Source organism: Camelus ferus, chromosome 26 (assembly GCF_009834535.1).
Source record: "Camelus ferus isolate YT-003-E chromosome 26, BCGSAC_Cfer_1.0, whole genome shotgun sequence".
Taxonomy (NCBI): domain Eukaryota; kingdom Metazoa; phylum Chordata; class Mammalia; order Artiodactyla; family Camelidae; genus Camelus; species Camelus ferus.
This window is the reverse complement of record NC_045721.1, coordinates 22861111-22881333: the sequence shown is the minus strand read 5'-3', so window position 1 is coordinate 22881333 and position 20223 is coordinate 22861111. Positions and strand designations below refer to the sequence as shown.

General features: G+C 39.4%; 1 protein-coding gene across 6 annotated transcripts in view; it reads left to right on the top strand.

Annotated features, from left to right (window-relative positions):
* The window catches only part of NEIL3 (nei like DNA glycosylase 3), a 357388-nt gene that overhangs the window by 7186 nt on the left and 329979 nt on the right, over positions 1–20223 (top strand). The window contains exon 3 of one of the 6 annotated variants that reach the window (XM_032468752.1): positions 2481–2533. The exons of the other annotated variants lie outside the window; for them this stretch is intronic. The gene's annotated coding sequence lies outside the window, so the exon portion shown is untranslated. The remainder of the gene's footprint in view (positions 1–2480; positions 2534–20223) is intronic. 6 annotated transcript variants of the gene reach the window in all.

Genomic DNA, 20223 nt, shown 5'->3' with positions numbered 1-20223 from the left:
ATTTTAGAGCTAGACCTAGTGTTGGCCAGACGCCTCCTGCCTCCTAAAGCGTGTTGGTAGGATGCTTTTCCTGCCCAGGTGATCTGCCATTTCTCCTTGGGATGCTGGGCTGCTTCCTTTGTCTCTGACTTTTGTAAGTTTTACTGTAACATGTCCATGTGATTTATTTATCACCTCTTTGGCACATTTGGTATCTTTCCATGTGAATTCATGTTTGTTTATGTGTCCTTGTGTGATATTGCTGTGAAACTGTGGGTCATATGCCTCCAAATAACTTATGCTGTTTTTCTCCTTACATTTTTCTAGAACTTCTTGTATACAGATATGGACATTTGACCTTTATTTTCATATGTGGTAACTTTTCTTGTACTCTTTCCAGCTATTCATCCTTTCCTCATGCATTCGAGAATTTCTCATCTCATCCCACTGTTTATATCAACGCTTCTCTTCCTTCTCTCTGTGGATATATACACATAGAATTTTACTGCCATAATACACATGTTTTATACTTCACTTTTTTGACACTTTCCTGTGATTACTAAAAGATTATTGAAATTCCACACGTCACCAATTGGGGTGGTACATCCGACCCTCACACTCAAGAAAGAATATTGGAAAACTAGTTAATAAGTATGATGTTATGATAGAGAAAATCTTGATTGAGTTTTTAAAACTATATGCTTTACAAATATGAGTGGCATAATCATTATAATTAACAACCTGCTTGTGCCCCATCTTATAACTGATTAGAACCATTGGTGGTCATGCTGCTGTTTTTGAATATTCAAGTGCTTGTAGAATTGGTTCCAAACTGCTTACTGTGGGGTTCATTTTCTTTCACTGTATCATCACAGCCTCACCTTTCCAACTTAATTCTCCATTTCTGTCCTTTTATGTGTCCGGTTTGCCAGTGCTGCAAGAGGAATTTTCATTCTCCAGTCACACCAGATAAACTGTCTCACGTCTGGGAGTTTTTCCTGCTATTTCCATAGGAGGAACAGTTCTTCCCAGTCTTGATGTTCATTGAAATACTCTTTTTTTTAAGGTCACGGTCAAATGTTCGTTTCTGATCCATCACAATGAATTCCTTTTCTCCTTTGTCCCACCAGACCACTCTACTATAAATCTTGATTTTCAGTGTGTATTTCATGGTCCACGTGTGTGTTTATCTCCTTGTATGCTGACTTCTTAAGGGTGTCTTCTCAAGGATGAGCTCAGTGCCCGGGATATGATAAACATTTAGTGAATGCTTGTTGCCCTGGTTAACCAGTGCTCGGCTCATTCTTCTTTTCATGCTCATTCTCTTTCTTCTTTCCTTCTCCTCCTTCCCACCCTCCTGTTCACCCCCTTCTCCAAATCACAGTCTGATAAAAATTGCATTTGCCCCACCTTAGCCCTTGTGTTTAAGTGTAACCAGCTTAAATGTAGGGACTGGATCTCACTCATCATTATCTTCCTTATACCATTAGGGCAGTAGTTTGTTGAATGTAATTAAGAGTGAACAAGGAATTTGAAACAAAACTTATTTATTTACCTATCTATCTGTTGACTGATTGATTCATTTATTACTATTTTTAAGCATTTTTTATTGAGTTATAGTCATTTTACAATGTTGCGTCAAATTCCAGTGTAGAGCACAATTTTTCAGTTATACATGAACATACATACACTCATTGTCACATTTTTTTTCCCTGTGAGCTATCTTGTATCTATTTCCCTGTGCTATACAGTATAATATTGTTTATCTATTCTGCATATGCCTGTCAGTATCTACAGGGGGGTGGGAAGGGATAGACTGGGAGTTCAAAATTTGTAGACTCATTTATTATTTTAACAGCTTTTTTGGAGATATAAGTGGCATACAAAAAACTGCACGTATCTGAACTATGGAATTTGCTAAATTTTGACGTATGCACACACCCATGAAATAATCATCACAATCAGGATTGTGAAGGTATCCATCACCCTCATCCGAGGTTTCTGCATGTCACTCCCTTCTGCTCCCCGGTCTCCAGACAACCACTGATCTGTTCTCTCTCAAATGTGTGCACTTTCTAGAATTACATGTAAATGAAACCATGCAGTATGTACTCCTTTGGGTCTGACCTCTTTTATTCAGCATGATTATTCTGAAATGCATCCCTGTCATTGAATAGATGTAAAGTTCATTTCTTTTTGTTGCTGACTAGTATCCCATCATGAAGACTGAGACACCATACTTTGTTTATCCATTCACCTGTTGATAAACATTTGCATTCCTGTTTTTGGCTACTACCAAGTTTATATGAACATTCATATGCAGTTCTTTATATGACAGAAGGATGAAAGCTTTCATGAAATGATCATGTATATGTTTTTTCCTTTTTAGTTGCTTAATATGGTGAATTACATTGATTGGTTTTTTTTTTAATGTTAAATGAATCTTTTGTTGCTGAAATAACCCCAAGAGATTGTACAGAATTGGATTCTTTCTTTCTCAGATGTTTGGTGGAATTCACCATTGAAGCCGTCTGGACCTCAAGGGTTCCTTGTGGTGAGATTTTTCATCTATAAATTCAATTTCTTTAATAGATGTGGGTCTCTTCAGATGACTGATTTCCTCCTGAGTAAGTTTTGGTAGTTTTTACCTTTCCAGGATCTCTTTAAGTTGTCACACGTTCATTGGCATAGAATGTTTCATACTATCTCCTTCCTTTTTAAATATGTGCGGTCATCAGCAAGGGGCTTGTTCCTGTATTCGCAACTGGCACCTTCTGTTTCTCTTCCCTGATCAGCCTGGCTAGAAGGTAATCAACTTCATTGATCTTTTCAAAGAATCAACCTTTTGTTTCATGGATTTTTCCCTCAATTTCTGTTTTCTATTCCATGGATACTGATCCTCATTATTTTCTTCTCTTTAGGTTGGGATTAATGTATTTTTAAAAAATTTCCTAAGGTAAAAGGTGTCATTGATTTGAGACCTTCTATCTTTCACAATTTAACGTTTTAGCTATAAATTCCTCTCTGAGTGCTACTTTAGCAGCACACCACACATTTTGATGTGTTGTGCTTCCATTTTTGTTCAGTCAAAAAAAATTTCTAATTTGCCTCTTGATTTCTTCCTTGACACATAGGTTATTTATAATTATGCTTTACACATTCCAAACATTTTTGAATGTTCTTGAGTTCTTTCTGTGACCTTGGATTTACATGGTGAACAGAGAACATAGTATGGTTTGGATATTTTTAAGTTTAGAAAGCCTTGTTTTCTGGCTCAGAATGTGATCTACCTAGGTAAGGGTTCCACATGCACTTGAAAAGAATGCATATATATCCTTCTGTGGTGGGGTGGAATTTTCTGTAAATGTCAGTGCAGTCAAGTTGATTGATAGTGTTGTTCAGTTCCTCTGTATTACTTCTGATTCTTGGTCTACAAGTCCAATCACTTATGCAGAGAGGGGCATTGAAGCTCCAGCTGGATTCGTTCATTTCTCCTTGGCAGTGGTGTCAATTTTTGTTTCATGTATCTTTAATCTCTCTTATGTATGCTATATTTAATCCCAAAAAGACCCTTTTGAGAGTAAAAGGGGCTCTGATAATAATTACACTGTAACAGTAGACATAAACCTCGGTTTGCCCTGGGAGTCCTGGTGCATATAGTCAATCTACTTAAAAAGTGGCAGAGATCTATTTTTTTTTTTCTTTATGTAACATGAGTCTGTAGGTAAGAAGTACGGGGCTAATGTGATGGCTCCACTTTTCCCAAGGCCACAGAGCCACTCCATCTTTCTGCTTCGCTATCTGTCTCAAGGCTTCACTCTCAAGGTTGCCCTATTACTCCCAAGATAGGAGCTAAAACTTCAGGCTTCATACTCACTGTCCTTGATTTCTCATTCCCACTTGTCATTCAGTCACTAAATTCTGTGTATTTCACTTACCCAAACTGGTGCATTGAAAAAGGAAGATTCACAGTGTATAATTAGAAATCCCTTTATTTTTTTTCACTATTACCTGCTTAAACTTACTCCTGCCGGTTGCATGAAAACTCATTTCGAGCTCAGTGAATTTTCTGATCATTTTTAAATATTAAAAAGTCTTCCAGTTTATTCTAGACATAGAAACAGCTTGAATTTTGTAATTTATTGCTCTAATTCAGTTTCATGATAATATGTGAAAAAGAATTCCTGTCGTTGTTAAGAATTGCAGCCTTTCTCAACTCTCGGTCCTGGCATGGTCTCACTGCCAGTAGCAGGATGGGCGTGGTTACGGTCACTTCACGTTGCCACTCCCCAGCCTCCGCCTCCCTAGCTTCCTAGCTTCCTAGTTTTTGATGCCTTGAAGTCAAAATGAGGGAAGGGAAAAGAAGAAAGGGGCAATCGGGATAAAAAGGAAGAAAATTATCTCTTGACTTTTACTGGCCTGATAGTCCACCTTCCGTGTTCTCTGAACCTGGCGGATGTCACTCTTGTCTATCGTGGTTATTTTGAAACCCCTTGTCCCAGCAGAAGTGTAGACCCGCAGTTGGCTTGCACCGCCTGGATTCATTACCTTTCCCACTGATGGCTTATGCCTTAGTTCTCAACCAGATCACATAATGCCCCGAAGGAATTCATGGTGATGCAGTGACGCCAACAGACTTCTGCTTTTAAATTAATACCCTTACTACAGTGTTGAAAATGGAATGGAAGAGTTCGTGAACAAACAAGAGTCAGGATTCAATAGTGATAGTTCGGTCAAGAGAGGATACGTGGGAGAGCGGGGGTGGAAGTGGAAATAGGTGGATTGATTGAAGAGAGTTAAAGTTTGCAGAACTTTGTGTTTTACTGGACATAGGAATGAGCAACAGGAAAGTTTAAGGGCTAAATCTCACGTTTTAGCTTTTATCATGGATTTTGGATGGATGATGGTGCCATTCAGTAAGATACGAAAGCTGAATAGGCCCAGGTGTGTGCAGAGGGGTGACGGGTTCTGAGGAACAGTCACTGGAACCCTCTGTGGACCTGATGACAGGATTTTTGTGCAACATTGAAGCATAAGGCATATTTCAGTAGGTTGAGAAGAGAAAGGGAAGCAAGGAAATAGAGACAGTGAGTATAGCAAATGTTTGGAAAATGTGCATAGGAAGGAGAAGAGGGAGTTTGGGGGTAGTTAGAGTGGGAACGGAGATCAAATTTTGGTACATTCATCTCTAATTAAATATGTCTGCATTGCAATTATGTTTTTGAAGAATGTGAAATTTCATGGACAAATATTCAGGATCAAATGGAAATAAAGTAGGAATACGCATATCTACGTTCACACACCACATGATTGGCGATTTGTTGAATCTGAGGATGAGGAACCTCAGATACACAGGACGACTGTAAAGTTACAGGACTGCTCAGAGGGTCAGCGCCCCAATCCCCATGTTGTTCAACAGTCAACTGTTAAGTAATCTAGAGACGATGTGAAGAATGTGGGAAGATGTGCATAGGTTATGTGCAAATACTAAGCTATTTTATGTAAGAGACTTGAGCATTCACAGAGTTTGGTACCCATGGGCATCCTGGAACCAGTCTCCCTTAGATACTCAGGGACACGGACTGTCATTTTTAAATGGCATTTCTTGAATCCAATCCAAAGATTTTATAACCCAAAATTATTGGTAGAAATTCCTTCTTTCCTTCCATCCTGCCTCTTCTCTCCCTCCCACCCTGGCTACCCCCCCTACCTTTCCTCTTTGTTTCTCTCTTCTGTAACTCACTGTCTCCCATCCATCTGTGCATGGCCATCTATCTGGATGGACATCCATCTATATATCCAGTATCTGTTTTTCTCACTTTTTTCCCTACAGAACTTATGTCAGCTTATAGTATTTGAACAGCATATAAATGAAAATCAATTAACGAGAAAGTAAGCTTAGGAAAATATAATGGAGAATGACTAAGAAGGAAAGAATAGAAAGTATGTGAAATAAATGTCACATGTAGCTGAGTGAATTACTTTCAGTGATCATTATTTGTAGCCAGTCAAATGGCTATTTGTGCTTAAATACAAACTTAATATGCTTGACAGAATATATTTAACCAGCTGTTTTTTCTCACAGGTCATTTTTGAGGTTTTAGTTTAAAGAAAACAACGAAGTATTTGTAGGAATTTCATTAGAACAAAATGGTATGCATATAAATATATAGCTGTTTCAGACTTGGAATGATTTCACCCATAGTTGTTATGTTTTAGGATGCAGATAAGCTGCAAAAGAAATAACAGGAAATGCCTCTTTTCTGAAAGAACACTGTAAAATACTGGAGATAACATCACTTGCTGTTTGTGTTGAATAGGTCCTTTAGACTTGACAGCATACATGAGTAATTACGGTTTACCTTATTTTTTTCCTACCGTAATCTATTGTTTAGTAAAATCACATTTATTTTGAGAGAAATTCACAATGTTGTCATGTTTAAAAATGATGATCATATCTAAGAAGGCATTAATAACTCTGAACGTCTGTAAATTAGTTCAAGCCAAAGTTAAGCTGGCAAATAAAAATTCCTTTAAGATGACTGATTGGCAGAAAAATATGGCATGAGTTTTATAATTTTGAATTAATTTTTTTAGCCTGTGCCTACTCACTTCTTTTCCCTGTGTAACGTGAGCTCCTAAATTCACTTAGAAGGAAGAAAGGAGCAAACATGGACAGGAACTGCAGATACCACACACACAGATTCCAGGAAAATATATATTCAAATCCTTCTAGAAGGAAGATACACAGATACCCTGCCTTGGAAACAGCCTTGGTCAGCTTTCTTTCATCACCGTCCTTGAGAAGAATTATTTCTTACATTTGTCAAAATTGTTCATCAGCGTCTCAAACTACATTTCACCTTGAATTATTCTCTGCAGAAGATAAGAGCGCCAAGTGACATTCTTTGAAAGATAGTCTCCTCAACTCTAATCACCAGGATAGCTTACATTCAACTTTTTCTTAAATACAGTCTCTTGTATTTATTATTCTTTTACTGATCCTTCTGTATCTTTATTGGGGCTTTGTATTTTGTCCTTATGGCTTCTATCACTTACTTGTCACTTAAACTTTTGCAAGTAAATTCAAAATTAATCTGTTTTCATGTCAGTCAAAGCAATTTTTATTTCAACTAGTAGGGCACCTATGGCATTATTTAATTTATGGCATTATTTAATTTTAACTGCCTACTGGGACTTTTGATTCTCTCTAGGACAGTGTGTCTCAAAGTTTGGTCCCCAGACCAACAGCAATAGCATCACCTGAGAACTTGTTAGAAATACAGATTCTCAGGCCCTACTCTAGCTGCCTACTAAATCAGAAATTCTGGGAGTGGGGCTTGGCAATCTTTAACAAGTCTTCCAGCTGAATCTGGTATACAGTGAAGTTTCAGAAACACTGATTAAAAACCCCCAATACCCAAGCTAAACCCCAGACTGGTTACATCAGAATCTCTGGGGGTGGGGATTGAATATCAGTGATTTTTTTTTTAATACTTGGCATTTATGAGCAGCTTTGATTAAGAACCACAACTCCAGGGAGTAATTCCTAAAATGAGATGCTAGGCTTCTGATCATATGATATATTTGTGTCCCTACTTGCTTGATATCCTCTGCACACAGCGGATGGCAGGATCTCCTGTTATATGCGTCGAGGAAATGTACCAGCATGTTCAGACAGTTGTATCAGTAATGCTTAGAAGAAGCAAATACTCAGAACTTAAGTTAATTTTTAATGATCAAATTTGAGATCAATATCTGTCATCAGATCACCTTTACTTTCAATAACCAAATCAGTCCTCAGATTCTGCCTCCTACCTGGTTTCCTCTCCTCCTTTCGAACCCACATGAATTCTGTGAGTAATCTAGCTTATCTTTTTACCCATAGATTTTACTCTGTAAATTTCTTCATCCATGCCACTGGTCTCGCAGAAATTCTTTTTTTTTTCTAGGTAACAAAGCATCATTTTATTTAGTTTATATTAGAAATTCTTACCTGCTTATGTTTCTCTTTTGCTTAAATCCCATTAACAGTTCCTTATCACCTCTGAGAGAAAATGCATGCGTGTTTGTGTAGCTATTTTTCCCCTAGACTGCACTCTGTCTTCTAATGATATTAAATCACTTGGAATTCCTTGAATAAGCTTTGCCTTCATTAATGTGCAGCACATTTTTAAGTTCTAATAAGTGTTTCTTCAATGAATGAATAGAACTACCATTTAGTGTGTTAAAATATAAACAGTGTGGGTTTCAGCTTCCAGTACTGGTGGAGTGGCTTGGTCAGACTAAGCCAGCTGCAGATAACAATTATAAAATGTGTCATCCCTTACTCCCTCAAAACCTCCGAGTATTTGAAGTCACTGAGAGAGCTGCCAAAATCAGACGGAAACTGGAGGAGTATCTACTCTTGAAAGACAAAATGAGTCAGACCTACACTGTACGAAATACTAGGAGAAGCTTGTTAGGCTAGAAGGAAATAACACAATAGATAGAACTTGGATCTGAGGGAAGGAATGGAGATCACTGGAGCTGTCAATATGTAGTTAAATATTTTATAAAAATTAAAAATCTATAAATACACAGTCATGTTTTATTTTCTTAATTTCTTCAACAAAGCACTAATTGTAACATTGAGGGATTTATAATGTGGATAGTTGTAGCGTATATAACAAGAAGAGCACAAAGAACAAGTGTAAACATCACTATACTGTAACAAGTTTCCTTTATGTGGAGTAGTACAATATTAACACTAAGTGGATTGTGTTCATTTAAAGATGCATATTGCAAAGTCTAGAGCAATTACTTTTAAAAACTCCAAAGAAACGCCGAATGCTAATAGAGAAATCAAAGTGAAATACCAAAAAAGAATTGAATTATCCCAAAAGAAACCAGAAAATGAGGAACAAAGGAGCAAAAGACAAATTAAGACCAAAAGAAAACAAATAGTAAAATGGCAGACCTAATTCAAATCATAATGATAATTACATTAAATGTAAATGATTAAACACTCCAATTAAAAGGCAAAGATTTTTCAGACTGATTAAAGAAACAAGACCCAACTATATATTGCCTATAAGAGACATATTTAATTACAAACACAAACAGGGTGAAAATTAGAATTTGGAAAAAAAATGTCATGCAGACTCTAATAATAAGAAAGCTGGAGTGACTATATGATATGTGGGGGGAAATGGACTTCTCGATGACAAGTTTTACCAAAGGTAAAGAGGGACATTGGAATGATAAAACTATCAGTGCAGTGTATCAGGAAAACATAAAAGTTATAAATACATATGATCCTAATAACAGAGATTCAAAATACATGAAGGAAGAAGTGGCATGATGGAATAAAAATAGACACATCCACATGTATTGTTGGAGACTCCCACACCACCAGTAGACACAAGGAGACAAAACTAACCAGTGATGATATACAGGATGTGAATGACTGACTCTATTAATTATGTTGGCCTGACACTATTTTGACACTATTAATCATGTAGATATATATATGGATATTTCCAACATATACAGAATGGAAATTCTTTTCAAGTAAACATGTAACATTCACCAAGGTAGATCATATGCTGAGCCCTAAAAAAGTGTCCTAATACATTTCAATAAATTTTCAAAGATTGAAACCTTCCAGAGTATGTTCTTTGACCATGATGGAATTAGATTAGAAATCATTAATAATTAATATCTAAAAAAGTAGAAAAGCCGAAATATCTGGCAATTTAGAAAAGAATACATTTCAGAATAACTCCTGGGTCAAAGAAGAAATTAAAGGAGTAATTAGGAAATTATTTGTCATTAGGAGAATGGATAAACAAATTGCAGGATATTTGTACAGTGGAATTCTGCTGAGCGTTACGCATGAACTTCTGATCAATGGAACAGCGTGAGTGATTACCTCAGGCATTCTTTGAACGAAAGGAGCCAATGTAAAACAATTTCGAAAAATTAATTCTATGGTTCATTTATTTGAAATTCTGGAACAGGCAAGGCTAATTGCAGGAGAAAAATCAAAACAATGTCCTTGGTGGTGAGGCAGTTGTAACTGGGAAAAGAAACCAGGACATTTTCTGGGGAGATGCCAGTGTTCTGTAGCACAGTGGGTCTGGGTGACACAGCTGTTGTACCCATTTGCCAAAATTTTACTGCTAAAGATTCAGTGCCTTTGTGTGTGTGTGTCTTATACCCAAATTAGACCCCTAATGATAATATGAATAGTCCTTATTCATACCCAGAAAGTAATTGTCATGATCATTGTTACTGTTGATATTATTGAGTGGGAAGTAGGAAATGAATCAAGATGTAGGTATAAGAAAAACAGAATCTTTATAATTATTGAAGCTGAGTCATGGAAGGTGGAAATTCATTGTGCTGTTCTCTTTCCTTTGTATGCATGTGATATTTTCTGTAATTAAAAAGTAAGAAAAAATATAAACCACCTCAGACTTTTTAACACCATTCAGTAATTAGATCATGAGAAAGCTATTGTCAAAGTCAACACAAAGAAACAGTAATGGTCCTTTTCTCCCCAATCCCTTCTGTGGATATTTTTCTGTTTTGTTCAGGAAGCTGTTTTGTTGCTAGTGATTTGAAGTTTAAAAATCTCAATCATAACAACAAAAGATAAAGTTAATAATCTAAATTAATTGTCCACAAATACTATGTTGAGATAGTCCAGAATAGACCACATACACATTATATACAGATCCATCTGTGCTTCACCCAATATTTCACAAAGCTAGTCTGACCCTTGAGAAAGTTACGGAGTAAACTATTTTTATTACATTTTTCCCTTTGGTAGAGACTAGTATATGATACAGAAATAAAACGATTGTGAACAGTTATGTCAAGAATTATTCAATTTACCATTATTGTTCAAGCCCTCTGGGGACTTCATTCTATTATAAAAGTGAATTAGATTACGCTGACTTTCTTGCTCCTCCCCATTCATAATGATTGCTGCCCAGTGTATAATTCTACTAAAGATCATATCAACTTGAATCTACAGTTCCAGCTTGCAAAATTTAAGAGTATGTTTTATGGTTTTTTATTTCTAGTTGTCCTTGCACTCCAGCCACAATAACTATTTGATACCTTATAACTTAAAGGCTAAATTGTAAAGTTACCTACCAATGACCCACCTGAAATAAAATAGTAGATGCACAGGATAGAGTCAGAAACTAAATTGGCATATAAAAGAACCAGAAAAAAAACCAGTAGGTGGTCATTTCTGCCGCATATTGTGATTCATGATCATAACTGGTCACTTCCTCCTTTTCTCTGCATTTTACATTTGTTTCTCCATCAGGAAGCCCCCCAGCTGGTCAGGATTCATTAAGAGATGATGTCACCTAAACTTTCATTCTGGTAAATTCTGAGCCCTTTTTTTGATCTGCCTATGTGGGTTGCAGTAGTCTTCAACGAACTTTTTCTTTTTTAAAAAATATTTTTAGAGCATTTTTAGGATTATAATAAAATGGAGAGGAAGGCACAGAAATTTCCCAGAGACATCCTGCCCCGATGCATGCCTCCCCGTGGAACATGTTTTACGAAGGATAAACCTACAGTGAACGTCATCATCACCCAAAGACCACAGTTTCCACTAGGGTTCCCTCCTGGCATTGTACACTTTATGGGTTTAGACAAATTTATAATGACATGTCTTCATCATTATAATACCGTACTAAGTATGGTATTACATTTTCCTGACTTAAAAATCCTCTATGTTCTGCTTGTTCATCCTTTGCCTCTCCTCTCTCCTGGCAACCACCGAGCTTTTTATTGTCTTCATAGTTTTGTTTTTTCCAGAATGCCATAGAGCTGGAACCATACAGTGTGCAGCCTTCTCACACTGGCTTCTTTCGCTTAGTGATATGAACCTAAGTTTGCTCCGTGTCTTTATAGCTTGATGCTCACTTCTTTTTAGCGCTGAATAATATTCCATTGTCTGGATGTACCACAGTTTATTAATCCATTCACCTGCTGAAGGACGTCTTAGTTGTTTCCCAGTTTTTGGCAATGGTGAATAAAGCTGCTGTTAACATCTGTGCGCAGATTTTTGTGTGGACATTAAGTTTTCAGCTCCTTTGGGTAAATACCAGGGAGCATGATTGACAGATCGTCTTATATGAAGATGTTTCAGTGACCTTCCCACCCCCAGATAAGGTATTCCCAGGAGGTGGTTCCCTGAAGCCTTGCTAGTCAAAGGGTGGTCTTCCAGCCAACAGCCCGAGCATCACCTAGGAGCTTGTAAGAAATTTGGGATCCAGTGCCACATCCCAGACCCACTCAATCTAAATCTGCATTTTAACCAGAATCCCCAGGTGAGTCCTGCCACACCCACCGTTTCTTAAACACTGCCCCTAGAGAATCTCTTGAGCTCTTGATGCCAAGTTGCCTGCCTCTGTCTGTAGCAGCATCCCTCTTTCCCGTCAGCCATCTTTAGGTGCCCTCACCAATGTGGTACCTCCTCGTGGTCACGCTGACTTTCTATTTCTGAGACACTTTATACAATATGGGAGTTAGGGGTGCTTCTAACCAGAGGCAAAGTAGCAGCTCTCTAGGTGGAGAGGACTGAGGGGTTGATAACCCCCTACGTCCCCACTACCGTTACAGGTGTCCAACATCCCTTTTGTTTAAGGCAGTGGTGTTGAAATTGCGCTGCGTAGAATGAGGGCATCCTACTGAGGGTCAAGGCACAGCTAAAGCAGATGGCTCCAGATCTCCAGTGCTTCGAGCTGGGCAGCTCCTTCTGTGTCCATTTGATAAATGAGAGTTCCACTTAGGTTTTCTTTGAGAGAGAGAGAAAAAAAACAGTTTTTGCTAAATAAAAGAAAAAGTTTAAAATCTCTGGTGTGGCATGTAACCAGAAGCCATTAAATTACATACAGTTCTCAGGAGAGGTAACATATTAACCTATTATCATTTATTGCTTTCAGGAAATATTCAGGTTTTCAGATTCATTACTTAGAGAGATCAGGGTGCTGAAAAGTTAGTTTAGAAAGTTAATTTTTAATGAGAAGAGCCATGATAAGACTGGCCCAACTCTAGTATGTAATAGGGAAATGTGGACAATCAGACAAGCACCTGTGGGGCCAGGTAAGGGTACAAAAAAGATTAAGGGAGACTGCTGGGTGTGTGTGTGTACGTGCATGCACAGATACAGATACTCTGTTACAGATTTTTTAAAACTAAGTTGCCTCTTGGCCTCAATAAACAATATCACGTGGCATGTACTTTTTAGAGAATGGCAGCAGTTTTTCCTAGGGCTCACTGTTTCAAAAAGACAGTTTGCCAGGGTAGCTGGTTTATTCTTATCTTTTGGTCACTATAAATATGTCATCAGATTACGTTTCTCTCTGTTCTCTGTCTGCTATAAAACTCATTGCCAAATATCTGGCCAACCTCTAGCAACGATGTAATAAATTATGTAGTATTGGTCCAGCTTTTCCTTAGCTGCATATTATTTCACGAGCAGTGGCTTCTCTTTGGCCCAGGGTCCTCCTTGGCCTGCTCTCAAACTGATGCTGAATGTCACTTTAGATTTTTACTGTGCCGTAATTTATCAAAATTTATTGCTAAAGAGTAATTACGTCTAAAAGTTTAAAAAGTGACTATGACTAAGGAAATAGTCTAAGAAATTATTATTTTTAGAAATTATACTTTCTTGTTTTTAGTATGGAAGAGGACATGTAAAGAAAAAGCAAGTTTGTGTGATTAAAAAGGGAGCACTTTCTGTCCTTTGTGAGCGAGAGACTTGGCTAATAGTTGTGGGAGTTGTTATAAAACACTGGTCGTATTGGAGGTTGCAGCTTAAAAATCAGCTCATGTCCCAGATCAGACACATGAATTCTATTACATCAGGTTAATTGGGTGGTGTCTACTTAATAATATATCCTATTTAAAATACAGTTTTTTAAAAAATTTAAATCTCAAGTTAATATTTAAAGTCATTTGTAATATGATGGATGACCCAGCTTGACATCCTCTTCCCGGGTAAGAAAGGATCTAAGTAGGAACTTATTTCAGGATGGAGAAGCCCGAACAGAAATCAGGAGAATAATGTTAATTGTAGTTTGACTACCTTATTTTATAATCCCACCCCAATCCAAATCCAGAATCTGGGAAGGAGAGGCCTGAAACTTATCCCCAGTATTCGGTCCTCGCCAGTCCTCGTCCACTTTTAAAAACTTTGCATCTTCTTAATCATAAGGCTCTATATCAAAACTATGAAAGTAAGCTACCCTGGCTTTTTCATGAATCATCACTCAGCGAGAAGAAAGGATACAGTGATTACATGAAACCATAAAATTTTTAGATCAACCCTGTCCTTAGAAATATAATGTAAGCCACAAATGTGAGCCACCAAAGGTACTTTTAGAACCAGTAAAAGAAGCAGGTGAAATTAATTTTAATAATTAATTTAATATATTTTATTTGACTCAGCGCCTCCAAAATAGTCTCATTTCAGCCTGAAATCAGTATAAAGTTATTACACGGATGCCTTTTTACAGCCTTTTTATTGTACTAAGTCTTCAGTATCTGGTGTGTATTTTAGAGTCACAGCACATCTCAACCCAGACTGGCGACACTGTAAGTGCTCAGTAGCCACGTGAAGCTCGTGGCTCCCGTAACGCCATGCACAGTTTCGTCTCTCGTTGTTAACTCTGAATTATCTACAAGGTTTCAGTGTTAATGTGAATCACAACTGGAATTTGAATTTTTCGTTCCTTGGTCTCTTCCAGTCAGACTCATTTTGTCTCTCTTCAGCTTTCATCATTCTCCCTTAGGGCCACACTGTGGGCTCTGCATTCGGAGGAAACCTTTACCCTCTGCAGCCTTCCACTTTGGTTCGCTTCTCAGATTACAGCTGCCCGTCTTATCCACTTGGCCAGTCCCTTGTCTTTGCTCTTTGGCCACGTGGAGAACGCAGCCTCCAAACCTTCCATTGTCTCCCTTCAGTTCCCCTCTTCTGCCGCATCACGTTTATTTACCGAGCATGGGTGGTACAAGTTCAAAGAGCGGGTCTGAGGATGGTCTAAGGAACAGATGTCTTGCAGAGCTGCAAACTGCCTCTCCTAATGTGGCATTCTGTCAGAGTGGGTGCTTTGCCTGTGTCCTCTGGTTTCCTCTGCACTAACAGACCCCTAATAGGCCTGGCCACACTGTTTGACTTCAGAGGTGCTCAGGCATAGCTGCTCGCCAGGATTAGCTCAACTTCATTTCAAGCTGCCACATGCCTCTGCACACCCTGCTCGGGCGATTTCAGCAGCCCTGTGGTTCTAAATACCACGTCCCTGCCAGCTCTGGCATCAGCGTTTCCAGTCCTGTCCTGTGTCCCCAGCTCACATGGTTCTTGTCTCCCGCCTGATCTCCCCGGTTGTTGCCTCCTCTCTGTGCCTTGTCTTGCATTTTCTCCCCGGTTTCATGTCCTTACTCTCAGGCTCCCCACGTAGGAAGCTGGGAGTTATCCTTTGACAACTTTATCCCTTCACCCCTGCTCTCGTGCGTTGCTGCCAGGATGGGGTCTCTCAGAGGAAATCTTGGTGATCATTCCTGCCTGCTAATCTCTCTGGGGATTTCCTCAGAAGGAAGAGGAAATGAGATCGTGATTGCTTCTTTCACAGACCATACCTCGTCCTTTTACAAACTTTCCCAGCTCTTTCCCAGCAGACCTCGAGTTGCTCTGGGTACAGAGGAGTGGGGCAACAGGCAACCTCTGTCTGCACCAGAGTGTACTCCTCTGGGCTGACTGATGATAGCTGAAACAACAACACAAGACACTTTTAAACAAAGTGACCTAATCGATAACTGAATTCTGGTACTTGTGCTCCAGACATCTCTCTTGCATTTGTCCTCTCTTCTCCCTGTTCATAGTCAGTCCCTTAGTTCTGGCCCTGACCTATAGACTGTTACATGTAACATCAGTACTGCCTGTCTTGGGTCCGGGTGCCAACCCACGTGCCGTGCTCCTGTGAACACACGTAAAAGGATGGATACTCCTCATAGTCTGAGTATGTCAGGTTTGCTTATTCTTTGAAACATTTTGAGAAAAAACTTTTCTAAACTTACGTGGAGAAGAGCAGTCATAGATTCTTAAAATCATCAAAGTATGATTATATCCATCAGCACTGTCTTTCAAATTGCTTTTTGCCTGATGGATTGATTTTGTTTTCAGTGACTGAACCCTATGACCTCAACAATAATGAAAGTGGACAATATTAGATTTATAGAGCTTTAAATTTGCAGAATTATATCCATTATAAAGGGAATATCCAAATAAGGAATCTTTTCTAATAAAAACCTAGAATCTAAATGCATACCCTCAAATAGATAAAATGTGAAAAAAACTGTTTTCTACATAAAAGATTACAAATGTTGGGCCAACGTTATAGACATTTCACATTTTAAAGATTTACATTTATGTGGGAAACTCGCGTTAATTTTTAAATGAAAGAGCTCATTGCTTTCCTATGACAGTTTCAGTTATGGTTAATGTGTTTATTTAAGGAAAACCAACGAGTATGAAGGTAGAATTATTTAGGGGAGTGTCTTCTGAAATGTTCTTGGCAAAACACAGGCAATAAGAGAAGAGGAGTAGATTTTCTGAAAGAAATATTTGTTTTTCACCTGGCATTTCATTGAAGATACTTAAAATAAAGTCCCTTTATTTAAAAGTTGTTTTATTGTTGCTGTTGTTATAGCTGTAATCAGTCAGCCCAAAGGAAGGTGCTTCTGGCGTTGACAAAGGTTGCTGGCTATTCCACTCCTTGGAATCCAGAGCAGCTCACCATTTGCTGGGAAAGAGCTGGGAGACTTTGCGAAACAGCAAGGAACTGCCTGTGGGAAGAAAGTGATTAAGACCCTATTTCCTCTTCCTTTTGAGGAAATCCCCACGGAGATGAGTAGGCAGGAAAGATCACTAAGATTTCCTCTGGGAGATCCCAGCCTGAGAGGGGGTTGAGACTGGCCATTAGGCACAGGGTCAAGACCTAGATTGTTGTGGGGAAGGTCCGATTGTGGAATCAGTTTTCCTGAAGCCAGAAATCTCTCTGGGTCTGGTCTTAATCTTCTTGCCTGATATTAAGAGCATGCTTTGTGTTTAACAGCTATGTGCAGATGATTTTCTAAAAAAACATAAAGGTGGGAGTCCAGTATCTGAAAGTTTAGAGTGGTCAGAGCTGGGGGGAACTTTGGGAGGAGAAGAGTAAGGAGATGTGCTTGCCCGACTCTCCTCCCAGGGCTGCCTTAGAAGGTCTTGCTGGATGAGCAGCGAGAGGCCCACGACTCTCAGCATCGAGGGGAGCCGCGTGCAGTTCGCTGTCCACCCAGTGGTGGCTCTTCCCTGGCTCTTTCTCCTGAGCTGTGTGGACCCGGTACAGCCCTGTGCATCAGGTTTCTATGGCAACGTCATGGCAGAAATTGCTGTGGCCTTGGCTCCTCGAGTTTGTAAAGGCAAAGAAAAAGTGGAATTCCCTAAAACTGCCAGCGCCAAAACATCTCAGCTCAGTTCCCTTCATCAAAGATTCAATAAGGAAGGCTGAGCTTGTTTTCTAGACCCTTAGCTCTCTTTTTCCTCGGCATCTTTACTTCCCATTTTGCCTGAGAGTCTCTTAAAAAGAAAACCAAATTTTAAAGTGACTCATTAGTGGTACAGACACAGCAGTCCCGAATGCATCAGTGTCACACTAACTGCGTTCGGAAGTGAACATGAGCCCAACGCTGAAAGCACGCGCTGAACGCCTTTCCCCGGTGCATTAATACTCGTAAGCTGCGCGCTTTGAGTGACGAACTCCCTCATGTTTTATCTGCAGTAACCATCACGTGACAGGCAGGTTAAATGGGGCTACAAGAAGATGTATCAGGAATAAAATTAGGAAACACAGCCTTTTCTTAAACGTTTAGAGGCATTCGAGATGTTCCCTTGAAAATTAGGCGTGGCTCACTTTTGCTTGTAGTTAAGTATCAGATCAAGGGCTGAGCCTTTCATTACTGACTGCTGGTCAAGGACTGGGGGCTCCCGTGTCCCCAGCTGCCAGGTATGAGGTCAGCAGGCCGGCCTGGAAGTGTGAGTGAAGAGCTCGCACTTCACTGAGACTCGTGTTCCCCGCTGAGTCCTGTGTCTGTCTGCACGCCGTGGATAAAGGGCATTTTCAGTGCTTTGTGAGATCAAGTCCATCTCTACCTTAAAGCTGACTAATAACAGGGAGTAAGTGATCAGTTAAGAGTATTAAGACCTCTTTCATCAAAGATCAGAGGCTCTGGATTAAACATCCCTGAACTTGAATCAGAGCTCTGCCTGTCACTGGTTCTGTGAGTCTAAGGCTGTTATGTGTTTCCTCTCTTTAGAAAGTGGAGGGAAAACAGTGCACTTTGAGGCCTGTTTAAATGACCACTGCTATGGACTGAATGTGTGTGTCCCCTCGGAAACCGTATGTTGGAATTCTAGCCCTCAAGGTCATGGTCCTGGGAGGTGGGGCCATGGGGGGTGAGTAGGTCATGGGGATGAAGCCCCCATGACTGTAAAAGAGACCCCACGCCCATGTCTGTTTTCTTCCTCCATGTGGGGACAGAGAAGCCGTCTGTGAGTGAGGAAGCTGTCCCTCTCCAGACACTGTGTCTACTGCACCTTGATCTGGGATGTTCCAGCCTCCAGAACTTCTCTTAGGCCACTCAGGCAATGACGTTTCATTCCAGCAGCCCCAAGAGGTCTAAGGGAACCACCTATAAAATTTCTTCACACCGCAGCCAAGATGCTTTTAAAAAGGATGATGAGACGGGTATTGGCTTGTTTACAACATCCCCTCACACTTAGAAAAAGTTCTCACCCCTTCCTCTGATCCCCAGAGCCTCTGATCTGGCCCAGCCCCTTCCAAACTCCTCGCCCACCACTCTCCGGCTCGGTGCCCAGGCCTGGGACTCCTGACCGCTCTCCATCGCGGTCAGCCGCACAAGCCCATGCCTGCCTCGGCTGGTTGTGCAGCTCTATTCTGGTACATATATGGTGTCTTCTCCTGATCTACTTCTCCAGGCCTCCTGGTGGCCTTCTAGGGCCACGACAGCAAAACCAAGCCTGGATCTCCATGGCGACACTGCCTGCCACCGCCTAGTTGCAAATTCAGTTTCAATGGTATGATTAGCACCAATATTACCTGCTGTCCCTCGCCCCTAAAATGTAAGCTGTGTGAGAGCAGGGGCTTTTTTAATCCAATGGCCTATACTTGGGGCCTCGTGGTGCCAGATGCAAGGGTGATCCACAATAAAGGTAAATTCTTTCCCCTCACATCATTGATTGAATATCCACTATGAATAAAATGCAGTGTTAGTTTGGGGACTGGAAACTGAAGTCCCTGACTTCAGAAATTTCTGATGCAATGATGAAGTCAGCAACAACAGCAACAAAACTATGAACCTTTAAATGACAAATCAAATTCCAAAGTAGAGTTTTGGTACCTGCCTTGAAATCAAAGTAAATGGACAGGACATGGTGATGCAGGAGGGCACACATTTTAGGCTGAGGTAACCGGAAAAAAGGTTTTGTGAGACAAGACTGGAATTACGTCTTAAGCCTACGTATTGATATTCTCACAGTGATAATGGAATGAGTGAGAAACTTGAGCGACCAAAAAATTAAGGTGAACTTGAGAAACAGTGATACATTTATACATAGATTATATTTCAGTACAGGAATATATAAGGATATACATAGAATGTGAAATGTAAGCAAAAATACGGTTTTAAGAACTCACTTATAGTTCTATGATTTCTTACCAAATAAATCCCATAAGAAAAAAAAATCTATTTATTCCCCCAAAGAGACTCAGACACTAAACACTGTTGATCAGTGATCATGACCAATGCTAGCATGCTGATACAAATTTTTTTCAATATGAAAATAATAATGCTCTATCAGATAAAACATTGTTTTATTTGGCATAATTTTGATATAGTTTATAAAGCTATATAACCATTGTGTAAAAATAGTTTGTATAAGTGAAAAGATCTTCAAATAAAATTAACAGTTAAATTACTATTACCCAAATAGTTATTAATAGACCTGATGCCTTGCCTTAAAAAAGCCTAATCTGTTAGAGTCTAGGATGATTACACACTGGAACAAAGCAGTTCAGAAATCAGGGGCTTGGTAGCTTGAGTTTGAATTCCAAACCTCTGTCACATTGTGCAAGTACTTAACCATTTTTGTGCCTCAGTTTTCTCATCTGTAAATTA